Here is a 9,264-nt window from a genome sequence, read left to right as displayed (position 1 = left end):
ACAAAGAGGTTGTACTTCAGAGAAATTAATTATGTCTTTTATCAATTCAACTCCTTTAATAAAGTTCGAAATAAAGAATTACTTTCCTTATTAAAGTTGGGAATTGTGGTTTATTTTTATTTTCTGTTTTCCTAGTGGGGTCATAAGTCTTCTACCATTTTTAATTCATGAATCTCAACAAATTTTCTCTCTCTATCTCCCTCGGTGTGTGTCTGTATGTGTGTCTGTGTGTCTCCTTGTCTCTCTGTCTCTCACTCTGTCTCTTTCTCTTTCCTCGTTAAATAAATATATCATGCATGAAAATAAAGAGTATCTGATTTGCTTTTCTGCAGTTCTTTTATACTGTAATATATATCTGTAAACGCTTTGAGAGGGCCTTCGGTCCTGAAAAGCGCTACTATTATTAAAACTACTATTATTATTATTATTATTATTATTATTATTATTATTATTATTATTGACCAATGATGTTCCCCCGCTGTTTAACCGCAGTGCATTGTTTCTAAACCAAAATAAATCATCGATGCCCAAAGCCTTCATTGTGAAGCACGGATATCTATTACCTTTGTGATGGTATGGTGAAAAATAAAATCTGTTTATATCTTCCACGGATCACAAATTACGTGTATGGGAATAAGAAGCGTGTGTCACGTGTTATGACAAAACACAGCCAAATTGCGACAAAAGATGCTTCGCGCGTCTACGCGTGCAGCGTCGCTTTTTCAATGCGAGAACGCGGGCCGATAACAGGAATAATAATAAACCAAATAAAGTAACGCGTTTAACAAACAATAGTTATTGTGACAGCGGAACTGATAAGAAGTAATTATGACAATTGTTACAATAGTTTGGGATGACCACGCTGTCTCACTTCGAACAAAGACCCCATGGAGAGACTCTGAATAAATAAACCAGGCATACCATAGAGATATATACTTAATAACACTAGAGGGCGTACTCGCTCAAATTGCTGTGTGGACCTGGAGCTGTGGCCGCCATTACTAAGGAGGGCAGAAAAACGAACGACCCAACAAGATACTGTGCACAACATACGTGGAAAAAATTGGAGAAGCCAGGTTCGTGCGTTGCATTTGGATGTTCGAACCGAAGAAAGAAAGGGAACTGCATAATATTTCACAAGTAAGTTCTTCTTAATGTTATGTTGATTAATAAGGAGATTTTAGAGCTAAAAATGTAGTTTATGCAGTGACTGTAGTGTGTACCCGGGTTGTCTCATGACAAGTCACCGCAGCTCCTGCAGCAGCGGAGCGCGCCAGTCCACGCCCGCCGGGCTGGGGCAGGCATGGGTTAAGGTTCTGGGGATGGTGATGGGAAAATTCTGCTGCGCTGGAGTCGCTCGCAACTCCAAGAGCCAGAGAGTTTAACTCGGAAATATAACTCCATGAGCTTGATTCTATTAAAGAAAAGTCTAGAATAAAACGATACAATTAATTTTATCTTATCTAATTTCAAGATAAAAATCAAATGTCAACTTCTTTAGATCTATATTTTAACTATAGACTAGACTCTAGATCTAAGGTAGATCTAGACTCTAAATCTAAACTCTACTCTCTAATTTCTAAAGCCCGAAAGGCAAAGCCAGGTTAGACAGATATAACCATCTGATATGGGTCATTTCTTTAATAAAACTGACATTTGTTGACATTCCCCATAATATAATCAGAGGTCTAGTGGAGCCAGACGCAGTCTCAGTAGAACAACCGACGATATAGAGAGACTGAAGCTTTTGGTCTAAGCCAGGCTAGCCTGCCAAATTTCACATCACAGGAGTTATCCAACTAGGCTAGGCTAGCCTAAAAATCCCACCGCACACTACACTATTTCTATCAAATTTGCTTATGACTTGCTGACATCATTATTATTTTATTTATTTGGCTGGAAGCTGCTTTCAGTTTCAGTCCTAAAAATCACATGAAATAGCATGAATAGTAGAACAATTGTCATGTTATGAGAAAAAACTCATTATTGTTTCCATTTGCTTTTATTGTAATGCAGGAATACACCCAAGAGAGGAAAGGATGTTACACACCACATCTCATTCTTAGAGCTGTGCCTACTGTCTTTCCTGGACATCCTCCCTATAAACAGACCCATGGCTCAATACTCCCAGCAAAACCATGTACAACATCCAAAAGTGTTCCCGTGCCTCCAAAGAAACCCTATGACATTACAAAAGAACATGACTATTCTTTTTCTGTCTGAGTTGATTAGAAACTGAATATAACCAGACAGCAAGTGCAAGATGCCAAGAAACAGCTTAAAGTGGTGAAACAAGGTAAACAGGAGAGATGGAAAAACCAGGATTCTCTTGCAGGAAGTCCACGAAAGCAAGCTCATTAGCCAGGATCAGCTTGACCTACTTCAACACAACTTTGGAGAGAACGCATTTTCAGGAAAAACAAAACAAAACATAGAACTTCATTCGTACAAACTACAAAGACAGATCGGTCTTTTATATTTTGCCTCTTGTCTGCATAGCTTATCCCCTGGATGATTGACTGTGAAGCCGTTTAAAACTGGAGAGAGCTTTCAATAATCTTTTAAAAAAACAGAACAATCTGAGACTTTTGTTCTGTGTAATGAAATAAAATTTTGGGGACACATTGTGACAGTTGCACAACCTAACCATAATTTTCTGTTTGTTAACTTTACACGAAGGCAAACTAAAGTGGAACTTAGAAGAATTGATTACATTAGGGGTTAAACAAAATGTACTTGAATTTTGAGTTGTTGTGAGGTACACTGTATTTGAATATTTACTCTATAAGCTTCATGATTGTACCTGCTGTATCTGATTCAGTTGCTATAATTCGTCCCTATTTTCAGGAAGTGACGGTAGTGAGGAAAATCGTAACGCAAAGTGAATGCATTTTTTTTCACTACCGTCACTTCGTGAAAACAGCGACAAATTTTTGCAAATTATTTGCACTCTACATGTGCTTTGATTCTGCAGGTACAGTATGGATAACCTGAGATAAACATGTAGACCTTTTTTATAACATTGTCTGGATTGCTCTCAACCAAGTGATTTACATCATTAAAGATGAAAAGCAAGAAATTCACATCAAGTGAGCCCATTTTTAATAAACGAGAAGAATTCACAGATGTGTGGCAATTGAAAAGCCTGTGTAATGCACACCATATACACACCCATAGATCGTTCTGTACATAGGTTTGAATTTTGTTCCAAAATGGAAAACTGCTTTTGAAGAGATTTGATAACAGAAAAATTATATGGAATAATGTCACTAGATGTACATGTAAACCCATAAGATTGTGCACTCTTTGGTTTGTTGTATCTACTGTGTACATTTGAGGGTAATCAGTTTCAAATTTATTATTACACCTGATGAATAATGATGTCAAAAGACCATGTTACTATGAGGTTTCACTGAATAGTGTAGTGCAGTATCCTGAGATGTAAGTCTCTTCAATTATAGTTCTTCATAGCAATACAGGTGACTTGGAATATATATGCTCAATTACTATTTCTGGTTTGCATTTATTACTCAATGTATTATTTGTAAATGTGACGCGCCTGCGTGCGCTTGGAGCCAAGACTAGTTAATAAAGTGTTCGTTATCGCTGACATCTTGACACATAGACATTGGCCTCCTGACATTTATGTTTTGGGAGTTATTGTGGTGGTTTTGGGATGTGTAATGCTTGTCTTTGGTGGCGAATCAATTTGTTGTGGTTGTGTTGCCTATGATTCGTGACAGTAAATTTGGGGCTAAAATCTGAGGTGTTGTTTTTGCAATGTTTGTCTTTTCAATTGTGATGTATTATTGCAGTATATATGTCCGATAAAATGTCAAAACTTAAATGCCTATGCTGTAGAATATCAACACACGTGTGCCGTGTGGTAATAAAAGGTTCATTTATTCATTTTTTTCTTCAAATTTAATTATAAGTTTATTCTCTAAAACTGGTTGATGAAGAAAATAAGAAATACACTGTATCAAGGAGAATATTATTTATGGAGAAAAAAAGTGGTGTGAATAAATAATTATTACATCAATGATCAGCTGTTTTTAAAGAATATTCATATATATTTATAGTGAACTGTAAAAAATTGAATTACTCTTTCAGACAAAAATAGAGATTTTATAGAGAATGGGTGAAAGACATAAGGTGTGAATTTGATATAAAATGAGTGAGAGAAGAAGAAAAAGAATGTTTGGATGGATGGATGAATGATTGGATGAGTAAATAACATAATTTTTTAAAATAAATGTGTAGGCCTATAATTCTTTCCTTCCCCCTCTTCCTATCTTCAGTATCGTCCTTTATCTGCATTTCCATTATCTACCTATCCTTCTATATTATATCTATCTATCCATCTATTTATGTGTCTAGCTATCTACATACCCATCTATATCCCAAATCTATAAGTATCAATCTGTTTATAATAGTCATAAATATAAAATGAATATATTACCTTTAAAGCATTTTAAATCAATAAACCCTGGCTCTCATAATAACTGAATTAGAAAGACATTGGCCCCCGGCATTGGCCCTGTAGCATAAAACTTTGTTTAATATCATGACATAAATATCAAATACAAGTCCCAAATGCTTGATTCTGATTGGTTGAAAGCCAAGTAATATTTAATGTCATAATATCGCAGTTTTATATTGACAAAGAGGAAGAAAAATTGAAGATATACTGAAATATAAATAGCTTTTTGTGTCCCTTTTACCTCACCATAACATCCGTAATTAATCTTGACCTACACCAGATACCATGACTGAGGCATGAGTAGGGTTCATGCATTATGCAAAATACCACAATTATAACGTTTCATACTCGAAAACCGATAAATCAACCCGAAAAATGAAGCTTCACATTGCATATCAGTAGCACAGTTTCGAAGGGAACATCCGGGTATTTCTCGATGTTGTGCCCTCCTTAGTAATGGCGGACCGCGCTCCATGCGCGCACAGAGCTTTGAACGGGCGCGTATGACGAGTCCGCACTCTAGCCTTATTAAGTATATATCTCTATGAGGCATACGCATCTGTGACGTGCATAATTATTACTTACAAAGAAGATCGTGTTCTAGTAAAGATGAGCTTTCTTTTTCTTCATGACAATTTGGAAGAATATCATGGTAAAAATGTCTGCTGATAAGAATTGCTCTTCAATTTCACTCGTATTCGAAATACGACGAAGAAGTTTCGACAGTGCATGTAGACATGTAGTCCCATGTGCCCATTTTGGCCCGAATTCACAAAGCAAGGTTTGAGCTCAAACCTCCTTTTGTTTCGCCAAACCTCCTTTTGTTCTTTACAAACCAGGTTTGTAAAAACGCGTAAAACGCGTCATATGACGTACGAAAACCAAGGTTTGTCGACAAACCTTCTTTGTGAATTCGGGCCCTAGTGTTTGATTTTCAGTGTTTTCCAGGAAGAATTACTCAGTTTATCATCGCTTTGATCATTCGAAAAGCCTCGCAGTCGGCCCATACACTAATGCTTGTATTTAGCCTATTGTATACAAACCTTTCTCAATTAATTCCAGACTGGTTCGTTTAAAATCTAATCAAATGACCAGTACGCAACTTTCTCTGAAACCTCCCTTTCTCTATCTCTCAACTTGTTTTGATCGTTTATTATAAAAGATAGAAGATTTGTGAGTAATCCAAAAATTAGACTTAATCTGTTTCTGAAGACGGTTAAAGGTAAAGACCAGTATTGGAAACGCCCCAATTTCAAAAAATGAAATGGAAGCTCTCATTACCAATCAAGTGAAAGAATATGTTTTGACTAATACATGATGATAAAAAATTTGCCGGGAAACCGCCTACTAATTCATATATTTGGTAAATTTGTTTCTCTCATGGTCTGTGAGAGATATAGGGTAGTCCCATATACATCTTTCTGTGTATAGTGCTTGTAACTTTACGAAGAATGGGCCAAATTTCTTATCATTTTGATGATTCCAGAACCTTGCAGATGCTAGATGCTAGATGAGCAACCTTTTCTGATCGATTCCACAACGTTTCTTTCACAATGCAATCGCACGACCATAACTGGTCTTTACCTTTAAAGCATAAAAGCAAAATTGTTGTCCATGGTGTTAAGTTGTCACAATTTATTATTGCAGACTATAGAGTTAGGTAACTCTTTTATTTTTCTCATAAAGCAGCGTCATTATGTAACATAAACAAAGAGAGACGGCCAGAGAGAGAGAGAGAGAGGGGGGGGAGAGTGTGTGCGCGTTTGTGAGTATGTGCGTTGAGAGAGAAAAGGACAGAGAGACAGACACAGAGAGAGAGAGAGAGAGAGAGAGAGAGAAAGAGAGAGAGAGAGAGAAGTGAGAGCTTTGAAGATCAAAACCCTACAGATTTACTTTTTTTCAGTCCAGTTCATTATTTTACACAGTTTTTGTTCCACTCAGAAAATGTTGTTTGCAAACAGAAACCCTACAAAATCGAGCCAAGGCAATCTGCAACAGATGGCTATTATGAACGACTACTTTCCTCTTTATTCAGAATAAGAGCCCCATTTACTATCCACTACAATACAATAACCTAGGTCTAAACAAAAGTCAGCTTAAAGATGCGTGTGGGGATCTTTTCTTTTTTTCTTCAAAATAGATGTTCAACAGTTTAATACTGCTGTTTAATTTGTTACACTTTTGTCTAGTGCTACAGAATTGCCAAAGACAGGGACTCGACTAGCACTTGTACACAATCTTTTGTTTCATTTGTATATAACATACTTTGTAAAACAATGTTTATCTTATGTGTAATGTTATTTATCTTGTGTTATATTGTAATATTTTATGTAATCATGAATGATACATTATGTTTTACTTGTTATTATATTTGTTGTTAATAAACTCAAATTCAAACTCAAACTCAAACAGACCGCAGCCCCTGCCTCCATCTGAAGTGAAGCCCCATCCAGCTGAAACCAACAAAAAAAATTTAAAAAAATGAAGTGTCCAACGTGTGGAACGTAATCAATATCACATCTTGGATACGCCACTACTTCACGTGTGTAGGTTTATTTCTTGTCTTCGAATGATAATTGAATAAAATTGTCAGTCGGGGAAGTTGACGTTGTTTCCAGAAAGAAATACCAAATCAATCATTTTTAAAACTTTTTGGGGGAGAAGTAAATGGATTGATCAGACGCTTACCAATGCTCTATAAAAAGGGAAACCCCAATGTTAACTTTTTTTCACCCGAGGAATCCAAAGTGTTTTGAATTGATGCAAAGTTCATATTATTGCGAAATGAAAACCTTACTGATCAAATATAACAACTTCCCTCTTCAAAATATGTTTGGGCTCGCAGTAATCATCTCTCAAATTTTTTTTTTGAGATCCAGATTTTCTGCCTTCAGCGGTCCTCCGTATAGAGCGCAAGATTCGTGACGTCACATGCGAGCCACAGCTAGCCACAAAATTGTATTTAACGCCTTTCCATTATATCTATATGATTTTTCAGCAAATTATTCGTGTTTTTCAAGAGGAAATCTTTCCATCCATATATTATTTGTCCATAATTATCAGTTGTTGTGAATTTTCTTCGGGTGACGACTTTAAAGAAAATGAACTCCGCTTTTAATGTCTTCAAAAAGTAGATCATTGATATGGAACTGCTAACGGAGACTGGTCTTTAAGAAAATGGGAATCCTTGACTCCCGAAAGAGAGAGAGAGAGAGAGAGAGAGAGAAAGAAAGAGAGAGGAAAGAGAGTTGGGTATAGAAAGAATGATAACGCAGGTACCGTTAACTTTCCAATCCTTGCAACAACCATTCCCGATTCCCAGAAGAGCACCTCCAAATTTTTCTTGGACGCGTTGGAGGAAATTCGATTTGCCAGCAAGACAAAGAAACAAACTAAACACATTGAAGCACCGATCATGTAACTACCCCTCTGCTTTTTATGTTCCGATCTATATCCAACTGCTCAAGATTTGTTCCAAAGATGTCGCCCAAACTTCCTGGTGGGTTTCTTGGGAAATCAGTGACGATTAAATCGGTATTTACACTTTTTTTGTTCCATCTTGTGTAGAGAGTAGAGAAGAGGTTATCCAAAGAGTGCATCCAATTTTAACGTTGATTCAGTACAATAATATGGAAATGTACGATAAGAAATATATATAATTGGTTTCTAGTGCCTGTACTGGATTGATAAATCGCCATTTCTTTAAATTGTATTTCATTTTATTGTAGAGGGAGAGGGTTGAAGATGAGGTTCAGGTGGGCGCGTGCCTCTGTCTACCCCCCCCCCCCCCCATTCGCACTGAAAATAAAAGAAGAATTCGATATATCTCGAAAAAGTTTGAAACCCAATTTTTCCTAGGCATGCTAAGGGTCTTTCATTCAATCTGTCTTATAATGGATCTGATCAATTTTCTGAATTAAAAAGGAAAGAATCTATTTTAGTTGATAAAATACCCTATATCGACGGAAATGTAAAGCTCGTCTCGAAACTTATCGGGGTTTATCATTAAGATATAACAATGGCATGGCAAAGTGACAAAAGGTTAGAAGCAATTAGGAGAACGAGAAAGCAATGTAAGAAGAATTGAATGGGAAATACATGAAAAAATCATAATAAAGGCCCATTGACGAATAGGTGAAAATGGCACGTTAATTATTTTACATCATAATATCGACAGATGTTGCTCACAATAGAACTACCAAAGCATATCCAATTCAAAATGCCAATACAGCCAGTATTGTTATTTCAAAGTGACATTATGATTTTTTTGGTTCAGCGCAGGTTCAAGCTATTTCTTTGTCAAAACCGGATCAGCAGCAGTTCTTTCCTATTTCTTTATCGATTTCTTTGTTGATATTTTTAGATTTAAGCTGGCTCCTTTCCAGCTTTGTTCGTCTTTCTGAGAGGTGGTCTAAACACGCACAAAAGGGCTTCACCAAACAACAACAGAGTCATGTTATTATGTAGCTTTCCCGCCAGTCGCCTTTTGTATATTTTTTTTATCTGCACATGAGTCGAAAAAAAAACTTCGCAGCGCAGTGCACTGGCGAGCAAGCGCACAATGTGCGTTCTTTGTGCGATGGTTTCGAATTTACACAAAGAACATTCCGGGGGTTATGCACAAAGAACGCGTAACATGAAATGTTCGAAGAAGCCACGGTTTGACTGCGGGTAACATAGCGGTAGGGAAAATGTACATGTCTTGGCGGTGAGTTGCTATGGTAACGAAGGTTGACGTAATGTTTGGATGTGGGAGTCCCTTGTTCGGAGAAAGATTTTGT

The 9,264-nt window shown here is 36.7% G+C and overlaps 1 long non-coding RNA gene across 1 annotated transcript; it reads left to right on the top strand.

Annotated features, from left to right (window-relative positions):
* Nucleotides 1-917: 917 nt before the first annotated feature.
* Nucleotides 918-3,626, top strand: LOC753897. The gene is made up of 2 exons (XR_143561.3): nucleotides 918-1,140; nucleotides 2,017-3,626. It is a non-coding gene; the product is annotated as an uncharacterized LOC753897 (long non-coding RNA).
* Nucleotides 3,627-9,264: the final 5,638 nt, after the last annotated feature.

Source organism: Strongylocentrotus purpuratus, unplaced genomic scaffold (genome assembly GCF_000002235.5).
Source record: "Strongylocentrotus purpuratus isolate Spur 01 unplaced genomic scaffold, Spur_5.0 spur5_contig_823, whole genome shotgun sequence".
NCBI lineage: Eukaryota > Metazoa > Echinodermata > Echinoidea > Camarodonta > Strongylocentrotidae > Strongylocentrotus > Strongylocentrotus purpuratus.
This window is presented reverse-complemented; position numbering and strand designations above follow the sequence as displayed.